Here is a 15,098-nt window from a genome sequence, read left to right on the forward strand (position 1 = left end):
TGACGAAACTTATGAACGAAGCTGATGATCTTCTACACGCTGATGAAATAGACGAACAACGCTTAAAGATTATCGCCGATTCACTAAACGAAAAGCTAGCATTGGTTAAATCACTCGACGAAGAAATTATAGAAAGTTGTCAGGTAGAAGAGATCGCAAACGAAATAGAGGAATCTGAAGATATCAATCTGTGAGTGCTGTTTATGCTACGATCTATCATGGAAGCCACGAGTTCAAAGTCTAACGACGAAGGAATCTCCACGATGCAGGAAACGAATGGTGACGAAACTGCTCCTTCTACATCGCTACAATCGACTACTGGACCTCAAACGACAAACGTTTCCTAAAATGTGGATTCTGGAAATACTCAACTTGTTCAAAACGTGGGGAGTTCAACTGGTGATGCAACTCAACCGCTTCATGCCGCCTTCATAATCCCGCGCCAAAAGCAGACGCTGGAGTTTCTGTACCGCAATCACCGGGGAGTTCACGTACGACTTTTAAAATACCAAGTAACAGTAACGTTAGCACAGTCACTTATCCGAATTACGCTAATCCCATGGCCACTCAACTGAGGGCAAACTTACCGAAACTAGTTTTGCCTAAATTGAAAGGAGATGTTACGCAATAGCAATGTTTCTGGGACAGTTACAACAGCGCCATACACACCAATCTACAGACGCTCTTGGAGGGGCAAGTGGCACGATCAATAGAAGGTTTAACTAGAACTGAAGCCAAATACAACTCTGCGATCGATCAATTACATAAACGTTATGGCAAGCCCCAGAACATCATCTCTAAGCACATGGATTAGATGCTTAAGAGGCATACTCTGTAAGATTCGAGTTAGGGTCGGCCACGGTACCTCACCGATCTGGCTTAAATTTTGCATGTAGTCTTTGTTTGGGGTCCTTACTACGAAATGGATATTTTAAAGTTCTGATAAATTTTACTTTGGGAGTTCTAAACATGGCCAGTTTTGGTCGGCTGCGAAGGGTAGCCAATATGGTGGATCAAAGGACTTCTTGTCATCACTCCGTCCAGCTCACCGTAATCTTTTACCAAAAGCCATTAAAACCGCTTGTAAGGGCTATCTTTGTACTCACGTTCTATGTCGAATTCTTCTCTGAAATAAAAAGATTTGGTCATGAACGAGCGAAAAGTTGTAGTATACTTCCAGGATACTTTTGAGACATCTAAATTTACTGCAAATCGAAAGGCCGGTATCTCCCATGTTATGTCGATTGACAGCTTACTGTTTAACCTGGACCTAGAGCTGTTATAGCAGGTTTGACAGGAGAAATAAAAAAATGGGCAACTTCTTTAGCACGGGAGAAAAAACGTATGACCAGTGCGCAATTATTAACGGCCTGTATAACAGTTATTGCTGGTTTCCGCTGTCACGCCATCGAAAATAAAATCGCAACCATTCAATAAATTAAGTCAAGAATCTGGGATATGATAGATGATTGATATATAAACAACCTCATCAAGATTTAGGTCTGTGCGGTTTTTCATTCGCGCTCTATTCGGATAAATGTTTTTCCTTCCGCAGATGATGAACACGGAAAAATCACTCGCGATCAGCGCAAAGTTAACATTCTCGATTTCCAGTGCGCAATGCTAATTCAATTACACAAAGGTGGCATTTTCCCACGACTGAAACCAACAACCACGTCATTTTTCGTGGAAAATAAATTTTGTTTGCAGATCGAGGCAGGAACAGTTGATAACATACAAGTTGAGGTAAGTTCTGCTAATAATTCGATCTTGATGTATTTTGCTTAAGTTATTCCAGAGTTATTATTTCGGCCTTATTGACAAATCCACGGAATTTCCTTTTTAATTTAATTCCTGGTGAATGTACAATGAAAAAGATAATGAAATTCGTGTGCGATGGATGTAACCTGTTCACTGCCCAGTTAAGTTAGCTTCACTGCATTGTCTCTTTTGTGCAGCTTCTACGTAATAATCTTGAATCAATTTCGGTGTGTTGTAAGATATTCACTTTATGATTTTCACTTTTGGGAGACTTAAGTATATCCGATATGACTTTCAACACTTTCAGCGTGTCTATTATGGCAAAATGTGGATTTTCAAAGTTTGTTGGCGATTGTTGTGGCCATGGAACTTCATCGGCCGATACACAGTGTATCATTTTAGCAGAGTGCAAAAAAGACATAAAGCCACATCTCAGGGATTTCAATGTGATTGATTCCTCCCTCAAGAGTGAGATGCAATTGATCTTCCCCAGAGCAGGTATTGCACCTTATGCATTTCGCCGAATGTATTTGTATTTGATGTTAACATAAAAGTTACACTACCAGTTATTTATGTTAACTGATAGCAAATGTGAGTGTTTGAGAAAAGGCTTCCACATTTAATTCCTTAGCCTGTGCCAGGCATCCGGTTTATAGTTAGAGATCAGCAGCGCGAAAACGGCAAGAGGAGTATGAGAAGACGAGGCAGACTTCTCTCGGCCTATGCTATCCTCTTTCTTTCACCGCTTTTCGAGCTGCTTGCGACCTCTCAAACGCCTGGAACAGGGTAAATTCAAGATTGCATGTGGATTGCCCGGGAAAAAAGGTTGGGTGCCGGTGTTCGACGTCTGGCATGAGGATGTAAATCGCAGAATTTGGTATCAGGGCTCAGGGACAATATTCAAATCGCCTTCAAGGTAGCGTTTAAGGTGAAGACATCAAACGTATTGTCATACTGTGTTAGTGGTCTAGACCAATCAGGCATAAAATTTTTCTTAAAAGCGACGCCACTTCTAAATGAGACTTCCCCCCACACATACACACACCCACACACACCCGCGAGCCTGTGATTTATATCCGCTTTCCTCAGCTCTTGGCTCCTCGTGGAGGAGCCTGCCCTGCCCGCATGGCAGTTCTCCAACCGGAGACCCGTATCATCTTCCTGGTGTTATCATTAACAACCGTTCAAGACGAAGGTTGGTTTCGTCCTTTGTCTTCCAACTTCCTCTTCAACCGTTTTCTGTTCCTATCTCTATCTTACTCAGTTCTTTATTCCATATCTGGTTAAAAGACCTCGCAAATCTTGACAGCAACAACGGCTTGTATGGAGTGCTATATTTTACTGCTTGCACGCACACATGTTATATTGGACTCTTTTCTCTGGCACATGGGTTTAAATAACTCCATATTTAGGGCAAGGACGGGATTAAATATAGACTAGACGGAATACATTTTATAAATTATTATCAAAGTTTTTGTGATTGAAATTTTGATAATTTTGCGCCATTTTTTAACCCGGTGTCGACATATTTTCCACAGGTCTATTTGAGTTGACTCCGGAGCATGAGTACATTACCATCTGCCCTCGACATTGGGAAAGCTACGGGATACGTTGGACATGCGGAAAGACTCGCTGTTCCATTCACAGAGAATTTAGTGGCTACACAGCACAACCACCTAAAGGAAATCGTGGAGTTAACTTGTTTCAGGCGAAAACCCTTTTTTTCTGAAACCGGAAAAGTTATTCCTGTTGGCTCGCGTAAGTTCCTCTGTTTTGAAGTTGATTCATCAAGTTGGGTAAATTAATGCACAAGGGCGCTAATACGGGCGCCAATTTGAACGGATGCACCTCTGAGACAGAAGAACATGCTGTTGGAATGACGACGCGTGATGGAATAAGTGCGTTTATATTAATTCCATTAGTATACGGCCGCTTATTGGAATTGATACTTTAAGTGAAATAGAGATGCGTATTGCAATAGAAACGAGTAACGGCATACAGAAGAGCGTTGGAATAGGGGCGCGTATTAAAACGATGACACTAAATAGAATTGAGCGCCAAAATCAATACTTTTTTTAAAATTAAACTTCTAGCAATATGCCCTATGTGTAGACAAAAAATTAGCAGCATGGCAGGAGTTGCCAAACAAGAAGAAGATATCGACAACCAACGAGTGTCTGACGGTGAGGTAGAAAAAGATGTATTCCGAGAAGAGAAAGAATCGGGACATGAAGAGAATGACCCGGAGAAGCCTTGTGTTTTCGCTGATGACACGTCTCTTCTCAAACAAGAAATGGATGAAAAGGCCTTGGCGAAAAGTTCCTGGTTAGAAGAGCCATTAAGTGAAGACCAACAAAGCACAGTAAGTCACTTTCTATACTTTATCTTCCCCGGCTGCATACTAAATTCAGATTTCAGATTTGTATCATTTTGCAATATTACATATTTTTACACCGTCTAAATTATATGATTATATAGCTAGACACGGTTGTTTTGCTAGAAAATACACCACTTATGAAATTCTTACGAAACTACATCCAGGATCCGTACCCTCACTAGTGAGGATATTGATAACGTCATTTCCGGCTTTTTCACGGTTGTTTGTTGCTTGTGCATGGAAAACAATTCAAGTTAAGCGCGTGGGGAGAGGTCCTCACCATCAGTAAAATTGACCAATCATCGTGTGCGTACTATGTGACACGACATACTACATCTTCACTTGTTGGTTATTTGCAGATTATGTCCCTTGAGGAAACAGGCATTAGTTTAACCCCGCAAAGCAGTGCTGCATTACATCGAGAAAGTTTGATGGCAGATGCATTGAGGTCACATGTCAAAAGCTACAGAAAAATGAAACTCAATGATTTCCTTGGGAGCTGTGGCCTATCGGCAATCAGTGAAGTAGATATGGATTTATCTTCCGCTTCAGAGCGTACCAGGAGACGATATATTGCTGAAACTCGTGAAGTAGTTGTAGTGGCTTTTCTCAAAACGTTGTCGCCGAGTCATGCCTTGTGGGACGCACTGAGAACCTCAGGCAAGATGTGCGAAGTCTTTAACCTCCCCAAACTCGAATTTGATGAGAAGAAAGCTTCCAGCGGAAGTAATGAGAAGTATATCAAAGCTCTTGCGGAGACATACGACAATGCATCCAGCAGAAATATCAAAAGACAAGTACTTTCTATCATAGCAGACCTGACCACCTATGAAGAAATCCGTAAATTTCTGCCAGGTTTAACGAAATATATGTTCTGTGAAGCACGAAAGCACCGATTGACGTGTGGACGTGGAGTTCCTGTGGTACAAAAGGCTGGAGTACGCACTAGAGTTGACATCAATCAGTTGGATCATTTTGTTAACTTCATAACTAGTCCCTACATTGTACAGGACCTGCCATTTGGCGAACTGTTCTTGAAGTTATCTTCTGGAGAGGTAATTCACACCCCTAACGTCATTAGGGTGTCAGTTAATGAGAGAATTATCGACCAGTATTTGCAATATTGTCAAGAAGGTGAAGCGACTCCACTCAGCAAGAGTACTCTTCGCCGTGTCCTGTCTGCTTGCAGTGCATCAGTAAGAAAATCCCTCCAAGGGCTTGACTACTTTATTTCAGAAGGAGGCAAGGCCTTCGACGATTTGCTGAAGTTGGTGGACAAGCTAATCGATTTTGGGATCCCATCAAATGTTGCTCAGGACCTTCAAAGAGGGCTTAAGTCGGGAAAGAGCTATCTTAAAAGTGATTTTAAGGTAAGGACAGTGATGACACGCTGAGGGGTTTGCATTCACTCTCCAAGTCTGAATGTGTAAGAAAATTGAGTTGCTGAACCAGGGTCGCGAAAAAAGTACCCTACTGTAAACAGCGGAAATTATTTTCCGGTAAGCGATTTTCGTGTGTATAACTTAAGTCCGCGCAACGTGAAACTCATATTTATAAATGCCCTTTATCACGGTAAGTCTTTGGTTAACGCTCAGTTGCAGACGTCGTGCAGGGGCAGATCCAGACCCTTCGTAAGGTGGGGGCCCCAAGCTTTTTCCTGTAAATAGCCTGAAAACACTTTCGCCGGCAATAAGGGAGCTTGGGGTGCACTTTCATATGTCCGCGGAAGCAGTGTCAGAATTAACTTGTAGTGAACGTTAAGGCGATCGTTATGTTGTAGAATGTTAGTTATCGCATACAAAACGCATGCTTGCTTCTGGTGCGCTGTTAACACCAACTAAATGGTACACTTAGCATGGAACACTGTAATTTTGGGTTAACGTAACGCGAACGAAAAGAATACATCTGTAAATTTCTAACAGACGTAGCATATACGCTAAAGTACCAAGAGTTAGATCTTGTGAAGATAGCTAATGACGTATCTACTCTAGAAAAAAAATAGCAGTTCTCAGAGCAAGAGTTGAACCAATAGCCTTAAACTAACAGGTCCAGGCTCTGAGGGCCTTTTTAAATAGCAATTTGTTGTTTTGCTGCAATCAGGTCAACGTCACCAGCTCGCGTGTTCCAGACCACTGCAGTAAATATGCCCTAAATGATCCCGCAGATTCAAGTTTCCGAGGCAATTGCGACCTCACCCATGATCTTCTCTGTGAGCGATGCGAAGAACTGAAAACTGTGCTATCTGGTATCCAGGCGGCAATTTTAAATAGTCCCTTTGAATCAGAAAAGAAAAAAGACGATGCACTTCACGTGTTCCAAGAAGCCGTAACAGCTATCGAGAGCTGGAAAGCTCATCAACTGCGAGTTGTGAACCAGGATAAAGCACGTAGCGATGTAATCGACTGCCTGAGTGAAACAAACGTCTTGCTCATCCAAGACTGGGCAATGAAATTTCTTCCTCGGCTGTACCGTGAGTCACAGGGCGAATGGTTTGGAAAAAGAGGCATTTCCTGGCATATTACAGTCACTTTAAGAAAGAAAAGTGGTGAGATTGAGACACAAGCATTCATCCCCATAGTTAAACGTTGTGCCCAAGACAGTGCCTGCGTGACGACACTCATGGAACATGTTCTCACAACATTAAAGAGGGAGAACCGAGAAATAGAAAATGCATTTTTCCGTCAAGATAACGCTGGATGTTATCATTCTGCCAATACTGTTCTCGCTTGTAAGAACATCAGCAAGCGAACTGGGATTTCCATTCGTCGCATGGACGTTTCTGACGCACAAGGAGGCAAAGGTCCATGTGACCGGTTTGCTGCCACAATAAAGAATCATGTGCGCTCTTACGTTAACGAAGGTCATGACGTAGTTACCACTGAGCAGTTCCAGGAGGCACTGCTCTCGCATGGAGGAATTTCTGGCACTAGAATTGCTTTGCTGCCTGATCCAGTTTGCGACAAACTTAACGCTAAGTGGCCAGGCATCAGTAAAGTGAACAATTTTGAGTTCTCCTGTGAGGGGGTAAAAGTGTGGAGGGCATACCAAGTTGGTGAAGGAAAACTACTCCCGTGGTCTAAATTCGAAGGTAAAAATCGTAACTTTTAATTGTATGGACTAGAGCGTGAGATAGGTATACATGAAAAGACACTAAACCTCAGGACAGCTCCCTACATGTACACAATGCAAGTTACCTTTTGTTCTATCATGGTGCTGGAAAAAGTAATTCGTGCAATGATTGGAAAGTAACCGTAAATGGTGCATACAGGTTATATCGAACTAACATCCCATCGATAAGCCAATGGGATAAAGCCAATTTTGACGGCTCTTTTCTTTTCGTTTAAGGTATTGATGGTTCTATCACAGTTGTAACGGATGTGGTGTTTTCCGATGGTGGATTCCGTCCAGTGAAGCCACGAAAGGCAACTGAGAAATGTCAGTCATCCTGCAAGAGTGGAAAAAGCACTAGCCTCGCAGAGGATCACGGAAGCGATAACGATGACGAAAACGAGAGATCAGGTGCTGAAGTTGAAAAAGGAAGGGAAAAATTGTTTGCCTGCCGAAACGAAGGTTGTATTAAAACCTATCAACGCTTTGGTTCAATGGTTAACCACACGCTTTACGGTCAATGTGTGTTTCAGGCTGAGAGAGAGTCCCTTATTGATACAGCGAAGGTCCTGTACTGCAGAAAGCTCCTAGGTGAAAACAGTGCCCTCACGCCAACTACGGAAACAGCGGCGGCAAAGTCTTCGTTACCATCGCCACACAATGTACTGGATAAGGGCTGGGCGTTGAGATCAACCAAAACGTCCAAACCTTTCAGTGAGAAGCAGAGGCGTTTCCTCGAGGAAAAGTTCACAAACGGTGAGACGACGGGGAGAAAACTTGACCCCGTGACAGTAGCTCGACAAATGAGAGTGGCCAGGGGCAGCGATGGACAGCGGCAGTTTACCCCTGAAGAACTACTGACTGCCAACCAGATTCAAGGCTTTTTTTCCCGCCGCACAAAATCTAAGAATCAAACAGTGATTGAAGTTGAAGATGATTTCGTGGCAGCTGAAGTTGAAGATGCCATGGCAAGCGTGCGAAATAAAGTGATAAACCAAACGCAACCGATTCATCCAGTCACCTTTGACGGCTACAATCTTTGTGATCTTGTTGCTACAGGAAGGCTGTGTAAGCTTACAGTACCCGTTTTACGAGACATTTGTTGCCACTTTGAACCAGAGATGAGTTCAAAACCACAGCAACTGCCACGCCGAAAAGCACCATATGTGGAGATATTGGAGAAACATGTCTGAGCTTGTTCTTGTTTTGACACGCTACCTGCCAGCTGACCATTTCAATTGTGTCGCATACCTTGTTCAGTTTATCGCCAACCGTCCGTACTTCCAGTAGGATTATGCTATGCGAGAGGTTGCAACGACGGTCTTCCGATTCCTGGTGTACTAACTTTAAGAATTCACATGATCATCCCTCTGAACGGGCTATGTGGTACATAGGTTTTTACTGTATAAACGTTTCTTTAATACAGTGTTTCATTGTCACAGTAAGGGTCGAGAAACTATATTTTCTTACAACACCCTTAACGCTAGAGTGCAGTTTTAAATTTTTGTGCAGCGCCCATGCAGGTTTCATCATGGCACAGCTTAAAACACTATCAAATAGACGGGCCTCCCAAGGGAAACAGCAATACACTAATAAAAGACGGACCATATCATCTTTGGGGACCGTCATGTATTTTCTGAGAAAAAGTTGTTTTTGGCAAAAGTTATTTTTTGACCGAAAGTTCAGGAAAGCTTTTTCAGCATTTATTCCAAGATCCCAACAGCAGCAAGCTAGGGTCAGGAAATGTTAATTTTCTTTGGCTCGTTTTACTTCCCTCCTCCTGTCCATTGCGGAAAATTACACCACTCGACCCCCCCTCCCCCCCCCTCTCCTCTCCCCCAATGATAAAATGATGTTACCTCTGGTTGTTCGTTTCAAGTGCTGGTTGATAATCAGTAGTGCCGGTGGGACAAGTCTTTTTACAACCTAAATGAACACCAAACTTCAATTGTGCTTCAGAACAATTATCGATGTGCACAAGATGAGTGAAGACTTGAGCTAACTCAAATAATGTAGATAGATTCATGAACTGCGTTCAATCAATACGCGACAAAGAAGTAAGTGTACCTAATTGAGAGTGTTTGTTTACTTTAGGCCGAGATTATTGACATCGTTCGCATTGAATTAGAATTTAGACATTCAACTGTACATGACCTCGAGACATATTTCGCTGTTTTGCTACCTCAATACGGATATAGTTTCGCCAGCTTAAAGATAGCGCGTAACGGGCGTATTTGAGATATGAAGTTTTTACAGGAGCGCGGTTCGATCGTTCCCCTTCTAAATAAGATTTGTTTCAATGGTTTGTTTATTTACATTAGTGAAAGCAGAACCTCTTCGATAAATCACTCGAAGGATATTGCAAGTACAAATAAAGAAGTAAAGTCAGTAAATGGCTGTTTCGAAGGGAAATATGCTAACATTTGGACACGATTATCATGTTAAACTTTACATATTTTCCTTTGCACAATGGTCACACTTGTTTAATTTTTTTCTCTCGTGCTGAAGAAGTTGCCCATTTTTTTATTTCTCCTGGTAAATCTGCTATGACAGTTTTACGTCCAGGTTAAATAGTTCACTGTTAATCGACATAACATGGGAGATATCGGTCTTTCGATTTACAGTATATTTATGTGTCTCAAAAGTATCCTGGAAGTACACCACAACTTTTCACTCGAACATGACCAAAACTTTTATTTCAAAGACGTATTTCACACAGATCGCGAGTAGGAAGATAGCTCTTAAAGGCGATATTAATGGATTTTGGTTAAAGATTATGGTAAGCTGGAAGGGAGGATGATAAGAAGTCGTGTGATGCGCCATATTGGCTCCCCTTCGGAACCGACAGAAACCGGCCATGTTCAGAACTCCCAAAATAAAATTTACCAGAACTTTGAAACATACATTTCGTAGTTAGGACGCCAAAGCAAGACTACATGCAAAATTTCAGCCAAATCGGTGAGGTACCGTGGCCGCGACCTTTTAATATTACTGGAATCTTACAGAGTATGACTCTTAAGATTCCAGGGTGTGTCAACGACAACGCCTCTCAGCTTCGACTTTACAATAGCATCAATATACGTGGTTTAGAGTCGCTGGGTGTTAGTTCTAGCCAGTATTAAAGTTTGTTAATTCTTGTGATAATGTCGAAATTACCGCCCGAAATCAGAATTCAAGTCGCCAGAAATACAGCACGTGAGGTCTGGGAAATAAATATCCGGCTTGTTAGAAGTTATCCGACTCGAAGTTGAGGCTAGTGAGATTAGCGATGGTGTAAAAACAAACGTGAATTTAGAAAAACCCAAACAAAACGGGAATAGGCCGACTTCTTCAACCCTGTTATCTCACGATGGCACGTGACCTCCATCTGGAGTAAATCAAGTCAAATTCGTTTATTGTAGCGGTATTCATTATTCATCTTCTTGTAAAAGTGTTAGAAATCCGCAATCTCGTTTCGAAATTCTCAAGAGAGATCGAAGATGTTTTGTCTGTTTAAGACGCGATCATCAGAGGCTCATGTGGCAAGAACTGTGGCCGATGCCATGGCAACCACCATCAGTCAATTTGCCGCCAATCAATAGCCCTTAGTCACGATGTCAGCCATCTTTGCAGGCGCTCAGGTGCTGTCAGGAAAATATTAGGGTCACGTGGTCACTCAGGGGGCAAACAGCTGAAATTCGCGGTAGATGTGATGTAAATAATGCTTTGTTAAACCTGGTTTTCGCGAATTTCTAGAGATATCTGAAAGCTAATTTATACTTTACGGTATTTTATGTATGTATATTTGATATTTTGGATCAAGATATGGGAAAAAAAGGACCGTTGTGCTGTTTACGGTCATGCGACAACGATCGAAGATATCCGGACAGGTAAGCTTAAGCTCTCCAGGAATGTTTTTTTGGTTGTCCCGTAAGTTGTTTTATTTACCGATAAGTTAAATTGTTTCAATACAACGTCTTTGTTTGACATAGGTACATTTATAAGGGCGAGGAGAGAGAAGTGATACACTTTCATCGATGTCCAAATCCCAATGGTCACAGCTCATCAACAGGAAAGGCTTCAAAGTACTACGTTTGCGAAGGTTCACTCCAACCATTTCAGTGCTGCCAAACCCACGAAACAGGATCCACTTCCAAGCTTATATCTAAAGGGATATTTGCCGAACGAACAGTAGTTCACATCTGCACTGATTTAGTGAAATTTCACTCTCTGTATGTGTTCCGAGCTCAATAAACTCTTTCCTTGCTTTATGGCCTTTGCTGACGGCTGCATATATGCTTCTTCCCCATCCTTGAAAACGTCCGAAAAGTTAAGACTGCCCTCTTCTCATCCTTCGTTAAGGCTACTGGGAAAAGGAAGACTGACAATCGATTCTATGGTCAACTTTTCCCTTCGTCTCGTTGAGACATCGTCTTCTTCCTCTCGTGTAGTTTAAGCGACCTCGAGTTTCAGCCTCCACGTACGCCTTTTCAGCTAGCTCTACTTTTCTCCCCAACAAAACAACTCCTCTTTTTTTCAGAAACGTTTTTAACTGATCCACCTTCCACTTAGAAAACAGCTGTATTGACATCTCTTTTGTCCCCTTCGGACGCCATTGAAAATGCTTGCCCCCCAAGAGACCATGTTACCAAGTAATTATCCCATCATTCTCTGAGCGCGTGTAAAGATGGCTGACATCGTGAATAAGGCTTACTTCCAAACAACATGATTCATCTGCCCCAAACAAAAATTCGCAGGAAACGCACAGCTCGACCCTTGTAAGCTACGCAACAGAGAACCCTCAACTCCTCCAAACGACAACAACTGCTGCTTCCGGAACGAAAGGAACAGTCTTGCTGTAAACTGCTTGAGCTGTTGCCACCAATGAAGACAGTACGAAATCAACCAATGTCCGGTAAAAATTTCTTGTGCTGATCGTGGACCCCATTTAAACCCGTTGAAGTTCATTATTTAATGCAGAAATGTGTCACATACAATCAGCTATACTCGATCAATGAATAAAAACTAGTAATTACCATGAGTAAGTGGAATGCTGCCGAGAGGTAGCAAAACGGATCAAATGCCATGCGCAACATCGCTGCCCCTGATACCCCGGATAATTACTTTGGCCAATCAAAAAGGAAAGGAGACAATCCAGTAAACCAGTCATATCAAAACTCGAAGTAATTACACGTAGCCTACACAAAGCGCGGGAAAATGTGCACGCACGAGCCACGATTGGTTTTGGTTTCACTCCTGATTGTTTGACAAAATGGCGCGAGAACTTTCAACCAATCACTGAGTGAAGTAATGCAAAACTAAGCAATTCGCCAATTACTTTGGACACTCAATTGAAAACCGCGCACCGGTGGCTCAGTTGGTTGAGCACCGGGCTGCCATGCGGGAGGTCGTGAGTTCGACTCCGGCCGGACCAACACTCAGGGTCTTTAAATAACTGAGGAGAAAGTGCTGCCTTTGTAATTACATCCGCAAATGGTTAGACTTTCAAGTCTTCTCGGATAAGGACGATACGCTGGAGGTCCCATGTTCATCAGTGCCCCGTGGGACGTTAAAGAACCCACACACTAGAGAAGAGTAGGGGATGAAGTTCCCGGTGTTGTGACTGTCCTCTGTGTGTATATGGGTGGGTCCACCCTTGCCTCCCTTTTCTTGACGGCCTTTTTTTATTTTTTATGAAAGCTACTAATGGAAGAGATGAAGCAATATTTCGGAGTTTTGCAGTAACTGAAAGACTTCGACGAGAAAAAGAGTTTGGAAATGGCAGCTCGAGCTTATCAAGAGCAAGAAATGAAGAAGCTTGAGGTGAGAGCAATAGCATCGCGCATGCTCTGCAGCTATGCGAAACCCGTTGGAGGGGGGAGATTTAAAAAAAATGTCATTTTGCTCTTTAATTTAATCGGTGACTGCTTTCTTAGAAGAAAGAAATTAAAAGAATATCTATCGCAATTTTGATGAGTAAAATGCACTAAGCTAGTAAGTTCTAAATCCCTCTTATCCACTTTGAACTTACAAAATGACTGCAGGTGGCAAATTAATGCACCAATAATTGGAGATGCAATTGTGAAAACTAATTTTCTTGAAAAAAGCTTTGCGCTATGCCTCACTTTGGGCTAGGAAATGGTCACTTGTCCCTGTACTGCCTCTTTCATTTCGCTCGCACGAGATTACTTACAACACTCCTCAGATTTGTGGGAACACAAATCCCCTTCTCTACCTCCCCACCCTACTCCAATTTTCATTTCGGAAACTGGCACTCCCCAAAAAATAAAGTGGGAAAGAGGGCAAGGGTGCGTTATTACGACACTCGTTAAGTGATTCAACTGAAGTTGTGCGGTATTGGAGCTCCCTCTAGTCTCATGTAGCCCTGCGGTTCCGAGCTCATCCGAGCTCAGTAGTAATCGTATGGTCGTAGCTTCGACTTTTTTCGGGAACAATAAGTTTTTTTCCTAATATACTCAAGTCACGATTGATGATTATATGTCTTGATTTATAAACTTTATTTTTAGAAATTCTGCTTTTTGTTTTCAGGAACAACACGCTCGACTTGAACAAGAAAATCGTGAACGTCAAAAGGATGTAAGGCCACTTAATACTTGTTTTTAAACATAAAAATCATAGATTAATAGAACTGAAACTACCCGTGAAAAATGAGCCAATTGGTGGCGCGAAAAATGCACTAAGCCCTTCTTTTCAAAAGAGTCAGAAGTGGTCTTCTTTCAAAAGGGACAGTCTAGTTTAGTTGTCTTTAATGGGGCACTTGATATCAAAACGTTTATCTTTTTGTCAAAAGAAATTTCGCAAATGCTTTGGTTCATTGCATCGAACACTTTGCTTAGTTATTGGCTTAAAGGAGAACTGAAGGATAGAAGATCAAATTTTTTTGTGTCTTATTATTATCGAAATATAACGTCCTTTACCTAAACAAACAGGAAAAATCCTTTTTCATCTTGAAAGGCCTTGAATTTGCCCAAAATCTTTGGTTGTTTTTCCAATTTGAACGCCCGCCATTTTGTTTGCTTTTCCTTCCGGTTACTTCCAAAAAAGGAATGTCAGCCGCCATGTTGTGACGTCATTGCGCACAAGCAAACAGCTGGTTTTCACTGAAATCTTCTGTTAAGTCTCAACATAGTACTCCGCTTTCCTCGTCGTTAATACACGTAAGTGTATTAAATACACGGCAGAACTTGAATAATATTCTTTCGATCCAATGCGAGAAAGTTTAGGATCGGAGGAAGAGGAAGCAACCGAAACGGAAGACTCAAGATGGGGAAATACGACTTGGTGCAGCTGTGATTTTTGCTTGAACTGGGAGGCCGGGACAGCAAGAAAAGGAATGCATCTGCTGCCGCGAGATAGAGGAGCTATGAACAAATCTCAGGTGAATGGATTGTATTCAAAAGGCAATAAAAACAACTTGATTACTAAGAGATTCTGTTGGCTGCTTTTGTTTTATGTGATTTCGATTCAATTTGAGAAACTATTCGTTGTGTAACGCTGCTACCATGCTAGCTTTTTGACCGTGTGTTTACAAAGAAAAGTGCTATAAACTGCCATCGCGGGTCTGAGTGCTGCGATTAATGAACAACATGTATGTAAACACATAAGCTCTGTTCGTAGTTTTGCGAATTTTCAAACTTCAATTAAACATCTTTGTGATCGTTGTCGAGTTTATAAAACCCAGCTTGAAGTGCGAATGCCAATCACGAAATAACATGTGCCAGTTGCTTGCAAAAACAACCTTTCGGTTCACTTCTCCGGCGCTTGGTTTGCAACTAAAATCTCCCGACTAAAGAAAACATAACTTACTCACTGGGCATAAATGGAATCGATGGAGTCGCAAAGTTAACATTTC

This window comes from Montipora foliosa, chromosome 1 (assembly GCF_036669935.1).
Source record: "Montipora foliosa isolate CH-2021 chromosome 1, ASM3666993v2, whole genome shotgun sequence".
In the NCBI taxonomy this organism is placed as follows: domain Eukaryota; kingdom Metazoa; phylum Cnidaria; class Anthozoa; order Scleractinia; family Acroporidae; genus Montipora; species Montipora foliosa.